Raw genomic sequence first — 15,827 nt, 5'->3', positions numbered from 1 at the left:
CTTGAGCTCATAGAATAGAAATAAATATTAAAGCAAAGTCTCATTTTAGGACAATACTTGCAGTTATCTATGCAGAAATGGACCTCAGGTCTGAAGCCTACTTCTGACATAAGTGCCTTGGAGACTAACATTTGATCTTTTTAAGTAAATGGTCAGGAACTTCTGAGTTGGTTTGTGCTTGGTACCAAGTAATGTAAATGTGTTGGGTTGTGCTGTATAGAGTTTCCATCCACACGTTGGAGACCAGAGACTTGTGATAAGCATATGGTAAACGAGCAGACATACAAGCCTTCCCTCTAAAGAAGGTCCATAAATGGTGACAGACCCTCAAATCAGGAGGGGTAAAGTCATCTGTAGCCAACCACTGGGGAAGTCCAGGAAACCAGAATCTAGTACTTTTACCTGTTTACGTATTATCACTCTGTGAATGTTTCCATAAACTTTGTTACCAGAGCATAGGTTCTTGTTTCATCACAGAAGGAATTCAGAGAACAGACAGGGAGGCCAAGTAGATCAAGCAAGGATTTATTAAGAGCACTCTCAGGAGGGAGAGGGGGCAGGTTCAGGTGAGCAGCTGCCCTGAGTTCCTTCTGGAGAACTGGTTATATGGGGTGTGAAAATGATGGGATGGAATATTCATCAAGGAGGGAGGGGATTGAGGGGTTATTTCCTGGTTTTCATCCCAGCTCCACCTTCCAGAGAGGGGATTTTGTCCTTATTTGGTCTTGTTCAGATCTGTCATAGTGCACTGCTCTGGTTGCAATGCCAATTCTATTGAAATGAGGGCACGATGAACAAAAGGTTACTTCCGGAAACCAGAGACTCCCGCCTTTCTTGGTTTACCCCTAGGACCCCTGTCGTCACAAGATGTATGGTCTCCTGTCACATGACCCATGCCTCCCTTCTCTGCTCATACGTGGCTAACTGCCTGCTCTAACAATTTCGCTGTCAAAGACACCTTATAGTCTGTAAAACTATCTGTGGGCATCCTTTAACCACATCACAGTCCCCAAATCTGATACCCATTTGTTGGGAATCCCCCCGAAACTAAACCTTTGACAAGAATGGAATAATTTCAGAGTTGGCAGGCTGAGTGCATTCTAAACATACATTAGCTCTTTCTATTTCAATTGCTAAACAGATAGACTAGGCTTTATCAAGATTAGACTTGAAACAGGAATGCTTCATTGTCTGCAAATTCAGCAAGAAGGCCGCCTAAAGTAAGACAATGTTCCGGTCCTAATGGCCTTCACCCGCTTCTACTTTTTCACGGTTCTGGAGGCTAGGAAACCCAAGATCAAGGCACCAGCAGGCTTGATGTTTGGCAAATGCCTGCTTCCTGGTTCATAGATGGCTGTCTTCTCAGTGTGTCCTTACAAAGCAGAAAGGATGAGAGAGAGCCCTACTGGGGATTGTTTTATAAAAGCTCTTTATCATCTTGAGGATGGTCTCTTCTATTCCTAGTTTGCAAGAGTTTTTATGATGAGGGTGATGGATTTTTCCAAATGCCTTTTCTGCATCAATGAAGTGATCACAATTATTTTTTTCTTCATTCTGTAAAGACGATGGATCACATTTTGATTTTCTTATGTTGAACTACCTTTGAGTTCCTGGGATAAATGCCAATTGGTTATGATGTATCATCCCTTCAATATGCTGCTAGATGTGGTTTGCTTATATTTTGTTGAAGACTTTTGCATTTATATTAATAATGAAATTAATATTATGTTAATATTTGTCAGGGTTCGATAGCTCTGCTGGGCCGAGGGTGATCAGGCCTCCCGCTGGGTTCTGAGCATCTTTAGCCTAATAACCCCCGGGGATCCTTGAAGCAGGTCGGTACCTTGTTTCCTGACGACCACCACCCAGCGGGCTGCTGGACGTTGAAGTCCCCTGTTGCTTGAGTGCAGCACGAAGAAAGAGCCAGGAGCCGAGAGTTCAGGTGCAAGCCAGACAGGCTCGGGATAGAAGGAGGTAGGCAAGAGGCTCAACTAGATAAGTACTTGAAGGTCTCTGTGACCCAAAAGACTCAAGGCTAGCAGTACTTGGACCCAAGTCTCCTACAGCCCTGGCATTTTGTTGAGTTACACAACAATCGAGCAGAACGGGTTGGGGTGGGCAACAGGGTGGTGGTTCGTTTTGACTGGTGACCTTTAAGGTGTTAGGGGACATTTAGCGGCCTGCGGATGTGGGGCAACTGTCTATTGGCTGCGCTTGCTTGCCTGTGGTTACTGTGGTTATTGTGGTCGGCCAGGTTTTGCTTGACGTCAGCGGATACTCTCTGCTGGTCCAACCCTGCAGTGAAGCTTTACTTTCCTTTTGCCTTACAACTCTAGTTTTGTTTCGCAGCCAGCCAGCTTGCTTATGCCTTACAAATACTAGTAATGGATATTGGCCTATAGTTTTCTTTTCCTGTGCTGTCTTTATCTGGCTTTGGTATCACAGTAATTCTGGCTTAGAATGAGTTAGAACATGTTCCCACGTCTATTTTTTGAAAGAGTTTAAGAAAGACTGGTGTTAATTCTTCTTTAAATAACTGTAGAATTCATCATGGAAGCTATCTAGTCCTGGTGTTTTCTCTTTTGGGAGGCTTTTGATTATTGATTCAATTTATTTACTTCTTATATGTCTACTCAGATTTTCTACTTCTTTTGGGTCAGTTTTGGTACTTTGTGGATTTCTATGAAGCTGTCGAGTCCATCTAGTTTATCTAATTTGCTGGCATATAGTTTTTCATAGTATTCTCTTATGATTTTTTTTATTTCTACGTGGACAAAGAATGTCGCCTGCCATATCATTAAACAAAGGATGTTGTGGTCATCAAGCCATCAGCCACTACAGCCACCCTTGAATGTGTACCCTGAAGGGATTCAGGATGGAGAAAAACAGGATACTAGCTCTATACAGTAAAAGTGGGATATCAAAGGAATAATTTCTTTAAGCCCAGACTCTTGTATCTTCCCATACATAGAAAAGTGTTAAAGTCACTTGAGATGCCTGGTTTTTCTTTCATTAACAGTAGTCTTTTGATGTTTCAACTACCTGGTCTTTGTTGCAAAAACTCCTATATATTCTGGCTCCTCCCTTACCTCTTTAGAAAAGTCTCTTAGAGCTATCTGAGAGGCTGTATCCGGGCTTAAGTCCTCAGTAAAGCCCCAAACAAAACATAATTCTCAGTTTTAAGGTTGTGCACTTTTTTCAGTTGACATCTATAAGGGTAGTAGTAATGTCCCCACAATCATTCCTGATTTTAGTAACTTGAAATCTTCTCTATTTTTCCCTTGGTCAGTCTAGCTTAAGATTTGTAAATGTTGTTGACCTTTTCAAATAACCTTTTTGTTGTTGTTCTGTTGATTTTTCTCTATTTTCTGTTGATTTCTAGTCTCTAGTTCATCTATCTCTGTTCCAGTTTTTAGTATTTTCTTCCTTCTGCTGGCTTTTGGTTTGGTTTAGGAACTTTCTCTAGTTCCTTAAGGTGTATAGTTTGGTTATTTATTTGAAATATTTCATGTAGTTTAATGTAGGCATTGACAGGTATAGATTTCTCTTGGAGCACAGTGTTTGCTGTATCCCATAAGTTTTGGTATGCTGTATTTTCATTTTCATTTGCCTCAAAGTATTTTCTGATTTCCCTCATGATTTCTTCTTTGGCCCAGTGGCTGTTTAAGAATATGTGGTTTAAGTTCCACATAGGTGTGAATTTTCCAATTTTCCTGCTATTATTGATTTCTGTGTTGCCAGAGCATCTATTTTGTGTACTTTCAATCTTTTAAAATGTTTTGATACTTGTATTGTGTCCTAATGTATGGTCTATCCTGGAGAATTGTTCCAGATACACTTGAGAAAAATGTCTAATCTGCTACTTTGGTGGAATATCTTGTATATCGCTATTAGATCTGGTTGATTGATGCTGTTGTTCAAGTCCTCTATTTCCTTTTAGACTTTTGGATTGGTTGTTCTATCCATTGTTGAAAGTAGGGTATTAAAATTTCCAACAATTATTGTAGAAATGTCTATTTCTCCCTTCCATAGATCTTCATACATTTTTGCTTCATATTTTTAGCTCTGTTGTTAGTTGTGAATATGTTTATAATTGTTACATATTCTTGATGGATTTACCTTTTATCAACTTACAATGACCTTCTTTGTCTCTTGCAATGGTTTTGACTAAAAAACTAGTTGTCTGATATTAGCATAGCCACCCCACCTCTCTTTTGGTTATTATTGGCATGAAATATTTATTTTTATCTTTTTTATTTTCAATCTATTTGTGTCTTTGGATCGAAAGTGAGTTTCTTATAGACAGGCTATAAGTTTCTTATAGACAGATCATGGTTGTTGTTGTTTTTCATCTATTTTGTCAGTTTATCTCTGCTTTTAATTGGAGAGTTTAATCCATTTACATTTAAAGTAGTTATTGATAAGGAAAGCCTTATGCTATAATTTTGCTATTTGGTTTCTGTTAGGTTTTTTTTCCTGGTTTTTCCTCAGTTTTTCCATTACTTCCTTCTTCTGTCTTTATTTTTTTTTTCTTAATGGTGTAGCATTTTTATTCTTTCCTCATTTCCTTTTCTGTGAACCTTTTTAAAGTTACTTTCTTAATGGTTACTCTAGGTTATTACAATTAGACTCTTAAACTTACAACAATCTATTTTTTATTAATACCACTTTAACTTAAATGATATATAGAAACCCTACTTTTATACAGCTCTTTCCCTCCCCATCTGTTGCTATTATTACAAGTTTCATTTTTACACATTGACTTTAAAGTCAACTGATTTTGTAGCTGTTAATTGTATCTACAAAATACCGTCACAGCAACACCTCGTATAGTGTCTGCTCAAACAACTGAGTACCACAGCCTTGCCAAATTGACACATAAAATTTAACCATCACAACAATCACACCAAAAAATGTCTTCAAGATAATAGTTTTATCCTATAACTTAATGTTATATTCATAATCCTCAATTATGTTTTTGTCCATAATTTTTCCTTAAACAAAATTCAGTTTTTCTATTTTGATTTATGCTAGTAGAAATGATATCATAAATGATATGTTGAAAAACTCCTGAATGAATTCATTCATTTACTTTCATTTTATGGATTTTCAATGAGCACTTATTATGTATCAGATAATGGAATTAAGAATATATAATGATAATGACAGGATGGCAATGATGATTTTATTAGTAGTAGAAGTTATAAACTTTTATTAAGTACTTACTATGGGTCAGGCACACCTTATTTAACATAATACATAAAAGATCAGTCACTGACCTCAAGATGCTCATCATCAGTGGGAAGAGACAAATGAAAAAGGAGACAACACAGTGTAGTAAGCATTATGGTGTGGATAAAGGTCAAACCACTTAAACTGTGAATAGACATCAGCCAGGTGAAGAAGAGGAAAAAGATTTTCTAAGCAGTTGTAGTAACAAATGCAAATTCCCAAGTCTTGATATAATATAGTATCATTATCTCAATAATAATAGAGCCTCTAGAAAGAGTGGAGATCAAGGGGCTAGAAATAAGAATGGTAAGCTAGGCAGAGGTTACTTTTCTGGCAAGTTACCACTAAAGTGTTTTTTTCTCTCTACAATTGCTGTATTTCCAGATTTCTCCTATGGCTTTTGAAAAACATCCAATAAAGACTGGTGTAAAGCAAACTGTCTAATCCCAGAATTGTTTTTCACAGTTGACAGTGCTGCGAACCACATATAATCCTGACCTTTTATGTTATAAAGTACAATAGCTGCTAAGATACCCCAACGGATAAAGTAGTAATAATGTGTATGTGTTTTCAAGGTAAGAATGTTGATGATTAGGAAAAAGGCAGAATAAACTGGCATTTGGCAGTGTCAATTTAGTAATCACATGAATAACACTTAAGAAAAAATAGTAACAAACATTTATTCAGCACCTACTGTGTGTTAAATATGAAGCACTTTATGTGGATTTAATCTATGTGATTTAATCTGCACAATAATTCTAAGAGGTTACTTTTTACTACGTGTCATACATTATTGGTAATTTCACTTTACAGATGAGGAAACTGAGACATGGAGAAGATCTATCAGTATGGTGCAGGTGCAATCATGAAAATAGAAACTGCTCCAGATATTTCAAGCATAATAGTATTCAGCACAGAAATATGGTGTTAAGTCTTTGGAAGGGCTGAAGGAGCTACTGTCATATTTGTGCCAGTGCTTCCATGGTCAGTCCAGAGAATAGAAAAGTTGTTGCTGCTGCCACTCAGAAGCGAAAAAAGTTCAGAAAACCACTGTTGATTGTCACAGCTCAATTATATCACTGAGGCAAGGACTGGCAGGGAAGCAAGTCAAAGCCCAATTAAAAAAAAACTGCACAGTAATTTATGCCTTTCTGCCACTTCCCAGATCTCAGGAAGTACATTTCACTTGACAAAATGTAAAGTGAATCCAGAACACTGGCAGTAAGGGCATCTGGGGAATGCAGCTCCCAGCATTCCAGAATGCCTTGGGGAGAGCTGACGGGTATAAGAATGAACGCTAGTGTTAGTTCTCTATTTGTCACCATACACAATTACTACAAACTTCATGGCTTAAAACAACACCCACTTATTATTGTCAGTTCTGTAAGTTGGAAGCCTAGTGGACTCAGCTGGGAACTCTGTTTAGGGTTTCATAAGGCTGCAATCAAGATGTTGGCTAGACAAGTCTCTGGGGGAAGAATCTGCTGCTGGGCTGTTTCAGGTTGTGGGCAGAATTCATTTCTTTTTGTCTGTTTTGTTTGTTCTTTTCGTGTGTGGGGAGTGGTAATTAGCTTTCTTTCTTTACTTTTTTAATAGAGGTACTAGGGATTGAACCCAGGACCTCATGCATGCTAAGTGTGCACTCTACCACTGAGCCATACTGTCGCCCACTGCTCACCACTGGAATTCATTTCTGTGCTGTGGTTCCTTCTATCTGCAATCCAGCACCTGTGGGTTGAGTCCTTCTTCTGTTTCAAATCATTATGAATTTCCTTTCTGCTGCACCTCTCTGACCTGCTATTTTACATTAAGGATGTTCACGTGATTACACTGGGCTCACCTGGGAAATCCAGGCTAATCCTTCTAACTTCAGGTGAGTTGATGAGTAACCTTAATTACATTTGCAAAGTCCCTTTGCCATGTAACGTAACATAACCATGAGAGGAACACAAGGGGACAGATCACTAGGGTCAAAATTCTGTCTACCACAATCAGTCATTAGAGTAAACAACAAAGAAAAAACATTCCAACACAAAAGGCTAAGAGATTTGCTCAATATCATTCATGTTACTCAGCATTATCAATTTCAATAATCATATTTACAATGTACCAAGTGTCTACTAGATGTCTGAACCTATACAAGGAGATGAATCCCTATTATCCTACATATTTCTTTTCTTTTTTTAATCAAATAGCAAGTTGAGAGACTTCAGGGTATTCATATACCGTTTTATGAGAATTAACTTAAATAACATGGATAAGTGCTTAGCACAGTGCCTGAAACAATTAAGAACTCAATAAGTCATTTATTATTGTTATTCCCAAAGTCATTTATTATTGTTATTCCCATTTTAGAGATAAGATCACTGTGGCTCTGAGAGGTGACCTAACTTGCCCAAGACTATATAACTAATAAGAGACCCAGCATAGTTTTGAATACAGATTGTCCAACTTAAAATGTGGAAGTAAATGGAAAACAGTGCATGTAATGAACTTGATTGACATAATGCCTAGTGAATATCAATCGTTGTTAAAAGGCACACAGATATTCAATTACCCTAAATAGACAGGACATGGCTACTTATTATCAACTGAATTAAGTCTAAATTCCTTATCTGGCTCCGATTTGCTTGCCTTGCACTCCTTCCCACGCCATCCTTCTGTCTCTGCAACCCCATCTATACCCTTCAATTATATTCAAAATTGTATTTTCTGAAGAGATCAGATTTGTGATTACCAGAGAAGGGGTGAGGGAGGAGGGATTAGGAGAATCAGATGAAGCCAGTTAAAAGGTACAAACTTCCAGTTATAAGATAAATAGGTTCTAGGGGTGTAAAGTACAACAGTGATAAATACTGTTGTATTTTATATATGAAAGTTAAGAGAGTAAATCCTGAGTTCTCATCCCCTCTCCCCTAAATCTGTTATTTCTTTTATTTTGTATTTATGTATGATGGATGTTCACTAAACTTACTGTGATAATCATTTCAAGATGTATGTAAGTCAAACCATTATGCTACACACCCTAAACTTAAAGTGTTCTATCTCAATAAAACTCGAAGAAAAAAAGTGTTACTTTCCGAAACAAAAAAATTGTGTAAAGATTGGCACTGCTTTACATTTTTGCCAATTTCCTTGGTGTATAATATAAAGCACCTGGATTCTCACATCTCTTTCTGCATTCCATCTGTTGCAAAATACATGCCAATTTTCTAGAAGCTTCTGGAAAGTTCTATTGAACACTTCTGACACTAAGAGAATGAAAAAGCCAAGTAACACCTTCCCATTGTTATGAAAATAGTATTGACCCTGCAGACCACCAGGACCCCTGGACCATATCCTGGCAAGATACTGGTTTAGAGTATGTTATTTCATGAATGACCGAGTTCTAGATTGTTCCACTTTGTCTCATTTTTCTCGTGGCCAGTAGTTGCTACTGTAAGGCAAGCCCCCGTCTGCCCTCCATAACGCGGGGGCCTTAACTGAAATGGCTGACGGTTGTATTTCCTCCACAGAGCACAGTGAGGGTGCTTAATACTATTCAGTGATCTCCGGATAATCACCAAGAGGGCGATTATCCGGCATCAGGGTAGATCTCACAAAGTCTGACGCAGCCTAAGGTGCCAGGTCCCTGGGCCGATTTGGGAAACTCAAGAAAACACAACAGGACCAGGACCACTCGCCTGGGTCGCAAAACTTAAGGAGTTGTCACAAAACTCCATAATCAAAATCAGTGATATTTTATTGAGGTATTTTTTAAAAATTCAAATGGGTTAGCCAATGCCTGCATATCGCCTCTTGTTTTTGTAAAGCCAGATTTATTAATAGTGATTTTCGGAAATTTTTGCAAATCTTTGCACAAGTCACTCAAAAGAAGGACCAGGCTCAGCGCCTGGTCGCGCGACTGACGGGTAAGCCCAACCGTCTGACAGAAAGACGCGCGCAGACAGGCGAACTTCCAGCGCCCCTCAGCCGACTTCCACTTTCCCAGCGCTCTTCTCCCCACCCCGTCCACCCGATCGTCTCTGATTGGCTGAGAGGCCGCAAGTGCGCGCTGCCATTGGCCCGGAGTCCGTCGGGGGTGGGCTCAGGAAAACTTACCTCAGCGGGCCAGCGCGGGGGCGTTATTGTGCACGGCGGTAGCGGCTCGAAGAGGCTGTGGGAAGAGAAGCGGCGGGCGCGGCGCCGCTCTAGGTACGTTGGGGCCGGGCGAGAGCCCCCCGCGAGCGGCGGTTGGCCGTGACGGCGGTTGCTCGGGCGCCGCGCGCCTCTCTGAGGGCTGGCCCTCGGAAGCCTCGGGGCGCCGCCCCCGCCCGGCAGTTGCGGCAGGGCCGACTGGAAGGTGTCCGCGGAATCACTGGCGCTCTGATTCGGCTGGGAAGACCTAAGGGCGAAAGGACGCGTCTCCACTCGCTTTCAGAGCGGGTGGCGGGCGTAGCGGGAGTCGTGGGCGGCCCGGCGTGAGGCGGCGCCGCGGTGGGACGTTGCCTCGGGTTTGTACCGCCGAGTAAGTACGAGCGTTGGGTCTGAGCGGACTACTTTTAGAAACTAACGGATAAAATGTAGTCCCCCGCTCTAACTTCGGGATTCCGGGACCAAATTTTCAGGAGTTGTTTTAGTCATAATTTATCTGAAGAAACCAGGTGCCAAACCGTTCACGGGTTTTGGTATACTTCTGGCGGGGTGGCTTTAGTTGTTTGAAAGAAGGCAGTAGAACATCAGCGAAAATGTACAATTCTGATTATTATTCCCAGATGTATCAAAGAACCTGGAGCACAAACGTGTCAGGTACACCTGTGGAGCTCACCAGGGTAGGGATGCTGTGATTGATGAAATCTGTGTGCAGGCAGAGATGATTCTTTAACACAGTTTATTTTTATTTTAAAAAATTATATATATATATATATCCTGCGTATCGCCCCTTCCCCACCTACTTTTCTCCAATTTTGCAAGTTGGAGAATGTGTCCTGTATAGAGTAAGCAGTTATTTTACTTAGTCTAAAACCTTGCTGCGCTTAGAAAACTGACTTCCACCTTTCCGTGTTACTACGTTGAAGATGAAATTTTCAATATAAGCCAGCACGTGTGGCTTCTTTTATGATGAGCTAGCTGGTTTTTACGGCTCTGAAGACTCACAGTTGATGAAGGCCTAGAAAAAGATGATCGTACTGAAGCAGCCATTAGAAATAAAAATTTTTTAATTAGAAGAATTATATGAAATCCGCTTAAACAGACTGTTATTCTAGGCTGGGATTTAATACTCTCTTCATTATGATTTTATCATATATTTACTTGTAGCCAGTAAATGACCTGCGACATAACTATTTGCAAAACAAATCGGGAAGAACGTTCAAGATAAAGATAATTTATATCACAGGAAAGCTATTGAAAATAGAAAAATGAAGCGTCTGCCTGAAGGACTAATTACACTGAATTCAGCTCCTGCGAAGTATGTCTACGTAGTTTATCCTTCAGTTCTTTTTTTGGAAATGTTGAGTCTGATCCAAATCAAATTAATCTACTTAACTCTCAGTCTTATCTGCAGATTTGTACAGACCACATCCTAAGATTGACTTCTGCCTCAACAGAAAAGCATGAACAATGTCTTACTGGAAATGATTTGCATCTTTTAAGAACTGATTTATCTAGGTACATCTTGAATTTTCTGCTCTGCTTACCTTATCGACTCTGGTACTTCACCTCAGCCTTCAATTCCGCTGTATTTCCTTGCTACTTAATGTCTTCAATTCTAGTATGAAAATATTGCATGAACCCTGCATCTTTGCCTGTGCATATCATGTAGTTCTCTTATAGTGGGTGTGTATAGATGTATTTCACTTGATGTAATTACATTTTAAATAATATATTGGATAGTTGTTAAAAATAAACTTAATTTTAAACGCACAAGAGTATTTTCATTAAGTTGAGTGAGATTATATTAAATAGAAAATACAAGAAACCATATTCTTAATATCACTTAAATTCTCTGCTCTCTGAAGCTTAATTAAACCTCAACCCATACCTTTAAAATGCACTACTAGAGGCTCAGGTACTTTGCATTCTTCTCTAGCTTTGCCAGTCCAAGTAGGACAGAAGGATTGTAGTCAGGCAGTATTTAAAGGGAAATAACCATTACTCTTTGGACAGAGGAAATAATTGGATATAATTTGAATTTTTGAACTGATTAAATTTCTAGGGATAATAAGGAACATTTGTATACAGACCTCACTAAATTTAACCGTTAATTATATAGAGGCAGTATGTCTACTAAATGTGGTACTGTTAGTATACCTTTGAGGCTCTACTTTGTATAGTACTGCTGATATGAAATAGCTTATGATAAAGCTATGGCGAAGGTTGCTGAAGCCTGTTCTGGTACTCTTTATTAAGAAAAAAACAACCGTAGGTGTCTTTCCAGAGGTTTGGTTTTGTAAGTTGAATATTCATTTAAGGAGCGTTTAATAAAGCTTCTATATGAAAGGCATCTCACTGAGGATATAAAAATAAGAGACATCTCTGGCTTCAAAGATCATGACTAAAAATATATATCTGTAATAGGAAATTCAGATAAGGAAGTTATTCTCTTGGGGGAAGGCTTTCTCTAAAGAGATGTTCTTTAAACATTACCTTGAAGGAGCGGGGCATAAGGGAGAACATTGATATATGATAGTTCTGATGAATTTGGGAGACAGTGAAGGATAAGCATATAGGATATTTGGAGATAAAATTTGATAGCTTCGAGAAAAAGGAGACATAAGAAAGATAATGCAATCATGATTCTCTGGTTATACAGGGAACATTTGCCTGTAACAAGTATTGATTTAAATACAAATGTGATGAAAAGGTGTATAGCATCTAGAAAAGTGCTAGATCCTCATCTGTAATTATGGGACCTTGATAGTTAATGGCTAAAGTTTGTAACTCAAGAAATACTACTGTGAACATATCTTACACTGAGATTTAAAAAAAAAAGTTAATTAGTTAAAAGTGATTGCAACTAGGCATTGAATGCTAAAAAAAAGCAACTACTTTATTTTGAGCATTTTATACTGCTTCATTTTATGCTGTTGATAAAAAAATTTTTAAGTAGGAACAAAATTCTGCTAGCACTTAGAGGATGCAAATGCTGCTGATCACTGGACTATACTTAGAGTAATAAGGAGGTAAGTAATAAGTTCATGTTCATATGAGATTGTCACTTGGCACAAGTTGGCCATGTCTTGTCATTTTATTGACCACTACATATCCCTTAAGAAAACCTTGTCTTTTCATAATACCTTATCTGATTTATACTTGTGATACAGGATTTCTTTGAGTCTTGAGATCCTGGGTTTAAATGCTGGCTCTGAACTGTGTTTCCTTGAACAAGTTATACAACCTAGCTTAAATTCATTTGGGGTTTTTAATTTTTTTAAGGTTTTTACTTTTTAGAAAAAGTAAAGGTAACAAAAGCTTTGGTTCAGTGGATTTTTGAAAAATATAACAATAATTGCCCTTTATATAGTATTTGTAATGTATTAAGGTACTTTCTCAGCAAAAAGCACTACTAGAGATAGAGACATTTTGTAACAAGGAAAATCAATCCACCACCAGAATGGAGAAACTCAATCAGTATGTATCCAAAGCTTCAAACTATATAAGGAGAAAAGGCAATGATTTAATTAAAAGAAATAGAAAAATCCGCAATCATAGTGGACCACTCTGAACACATTCCTGTTTTAATACCTGGAAGATTGTGAATAGCATTAACTAAGAAATTTGAACTAGTTGGCATTGACATAGAAAAACACTGCACCCAACAGTGTTAGAATACATGTTCTGCTCAAATACATATGGAGCTTTTGGAAAAATTGGTCATGAAACTAGCCTTAACAAATACTACTGGATTGAAATTATTCAGAGGATATTCTCTGATTACAGTGGAATTAAGCTAGCCTTCAACAACAAAAATGTAACTTGGAAAGCTGCAATTGCCTGGAAATTAATGTATTTCTAAAGAATGCACAGGTCACAGAAGGAATTACAAGGGAAATTAGAAAGTATTTTGAACCAAATGATAAGAGAGTTTATCAGGATTTGTGAGACTCAACTAAAGCAGGACTCAGAGGAAAATTTGTGGGCTTTAAACGCAAAAAATGGAGATGGAGGACTGAAAATTAAAGATCTGAGTTTTCATCTCAAGCTAGAACAAAAATCAAGCCTGAGGAAAACTGAATCATAAAACTAATAGGAAATGATGAAATGGAACACTACTTACAACAGAAAGTCAAAGCCAGAAGTCAGTGCTTTGAAACTATTGATTAAATGGATAAATTTCTGGTAAGAGTGATAAAAAGAAAAACAAAGCACATCACTAACATCAAGAGTGAAAAGAGACATCACTACAGATCTCACACATATTATAAATGTAATTAGAGAATATTATTAAGAACTTTATAAACTTGGAATTCTGTTGAAAGTTTTGAAATTTTGAGTGGAAAAACAAAATTAAAAGGAAAAGATAGAAAATATGAATGGTCCTGTGTTTATTTTTAGAAATTCAATTACGGTTGAAAACCTTTATCACTAAGTTAACTCCAGGCCCCGATGGCATTATGATGAATTATTTCTAACATTTAAGGAAGGAGTAATACCATTTGCAAACAAACTCTTTAGAGAATAGAAAAAGACTTTGTAGTTTTTATATGAAGCCAGAATAACCTTGATTTCAAAATCTGATAAAGGAAAAGTATGACTCATAACATTGATACAAAGACCTAAACAAAATGTTAGCAAAGTGAATACAAGAACATGAAAAAGAAAAAAGGCATATTATGATTGACAGGTTTATTTCACGAATAAGCTATGTTTAGTATTTTAAGAGATCAATTAGTATAATATAAATTAATTGAATAAATGAGATATGATTAGGTAGATATGAAAAGGATAAAATTGAAAAGGCATTAATGATAAAATATGAGCCAGGAATAGAAGAGTATTTCATTAATCCAATACAGAGCATCTATAAAAATTATAGTAAAAGTCATGTTCAGTGGTTAGTGACACTCTGCACCCTCTCCAGGGTTGGTAATAAGAGAAGGATGCCCACTAATAGCATACTTATTCATAGCATACTGGAGGTTCTAACTAATGCAATAAGAAAAGTAATGAAATAAGGATTAGCAAGAAAATTGACATTACATAGGAAGTTCAAAAGAATTTATTAGATATAATAAGTGAATTCAGTGAATTAGTTGGAGATGTGATCAATAAAAAAGCATTGATTATATTTTTATACGGTAGCAGGCAGAAAAATGATACTACATACAAAGCATTAAAAAAAATGGATACCTATGGCAGTAAAGGAATAAAAGAACAAAAGACATGGGGCATACAAAACAGAAGGTAAAATGGCAGCCATAAGGGCAGCTACGTCAATGTTAATGTTAAGTGCAAATGGATTAAACAATCATTTGAACAGCAACCATAAGGAAACTAGAGTGGCTATACTAATTTCAGAGAAAATAGACTTTAAAATAAGAAATGTTAGAGGGAAAGGGGGACATTTTATAATACTATAAAACTTATGTATTGCATTTTATAGCATTTTTGGTGCAGTCCCTCAAGAAGTTATAAGAATTAAAAACACATGTATGTAATAACAGTACCAAAATATGTGAAGCATGACTGGGACATTGTGCTGTACACCAGAAATTGACACATTGTACCTGATGGTATTTCAATAAAAAAAAATGTGTGAAGCAAATATTGACAAAAATTGAAGGAAGAAATAGAACATTCAACAATAATGGTTGGAAACTTCAATACAGCACTTCAATAATGGAAAACTAGGTGGAAGATCAATAAGAAAAAACATGAATAATACTGTGAACAACTAGACCTAAGAAATATCTTTACTCAACCAAACAACAGCAGAATATATCCTTAAATGTACATAGAACATTTTCCAACATGGACATTATGCTAGGCCATAAAACAAAGCTCAACAAATTTAAAAAGACTGAAATCATAACAAAGTACATTCTCTGACCACAGTGGAAATGAAATTAGAATTAATAACAAGAAGTTTGAGAAATTCACAACTGTGTGGAAGTTAAACAACACACTCCTGAATAACCAGTGGGTCAAAATAGAAATCATGAGGGAAATTAGAAAGTGCTTTGAGATGAATAGAAATGAAGGCATACAAAACATTTTGGGTGCAATTAAAGCTTTTTATAGAAGGAAATTTGTAGTGATAAATGCCTATATTTAAAAAGAGGATTCCAGAACAAAAAACCTTTTAACCTTAATACAAAAAGAGGAAAACGCAAGTCAGCAAAATAAAGGAAATGATGAGAATTCGAGTGAAAATAAATAAAATTGAGAAAAAATAGAAAAAATTCAAAAGTAGCTTTTTTTAAATCAATGAAATTGACAAATCTTTACTTAGAATGACTATGAAAAAGAATCAAATTACTGAAATCTGGAATGAAAGGGCGCATTACTACTCATCTTCTGGAAGTTAGAAAGATTGAGACTTTTATAGAACAATTCACTTACATACCAATCAGTTAAATAGATGAAATAGAGAAATTCTTAATGACCCAAATGAA

At 37.2% G+C, this 15,827-nt stretch overlaps 1 protein-coding gene across 4 annotated transcripts in view; it reads left to right on the top strand.

Annotated features, from left to right (window-relative positions):
* The first annotated feature begins 9,366 nt into the window (after window positions 1–9,366).
* The window catches only part of ATF7IP2 (activating transcription factor 7 interacting protein 2), a 46,096-nt gene continuing 39,635 nt past the window's right edge, over window positions 9,367–15,827 (top strand). Inside the window, exons 1-3 of one of the 4 annotated variants that reach the window (XM_072942221.1) lie at window positions 9,463–9,739; window positions 10,535–10,681; window positions 10,766–10,881. The gene's annotated coding sequence lies outside the window, so the exon portion shown is untranslated. Of the gene's footprint in view, window positions 9,427–9,462; window positions 9,740–10,530; window positions 10,682–10,765; window positions 10,882–15,827 lie in introns of those variants that run through there. The other 3 variants (XM_031687221.2, XM_031687225.2, XM_031687224.2) reach the window with 3 other exon arrangements.

This window comes from Vicugna pacos, chromosome 18 (assembly GCF_048564905.1).
Source record: "Vicugna pacos chromosome 18, VicPac4, whole genome shotgun sequence".
NCBI classification, from domain to species: domain Eukaryota; kingdom Metazoa; phylum Chordata; class Mammalia; order Artiodactyla; family Camelidae; genus Vicugna; species Vicugna pacos.
Note: the sequence above shows the minus strand (reverse complement) of the source record. Positions and strands in the feature narration are given on the sequence as shown.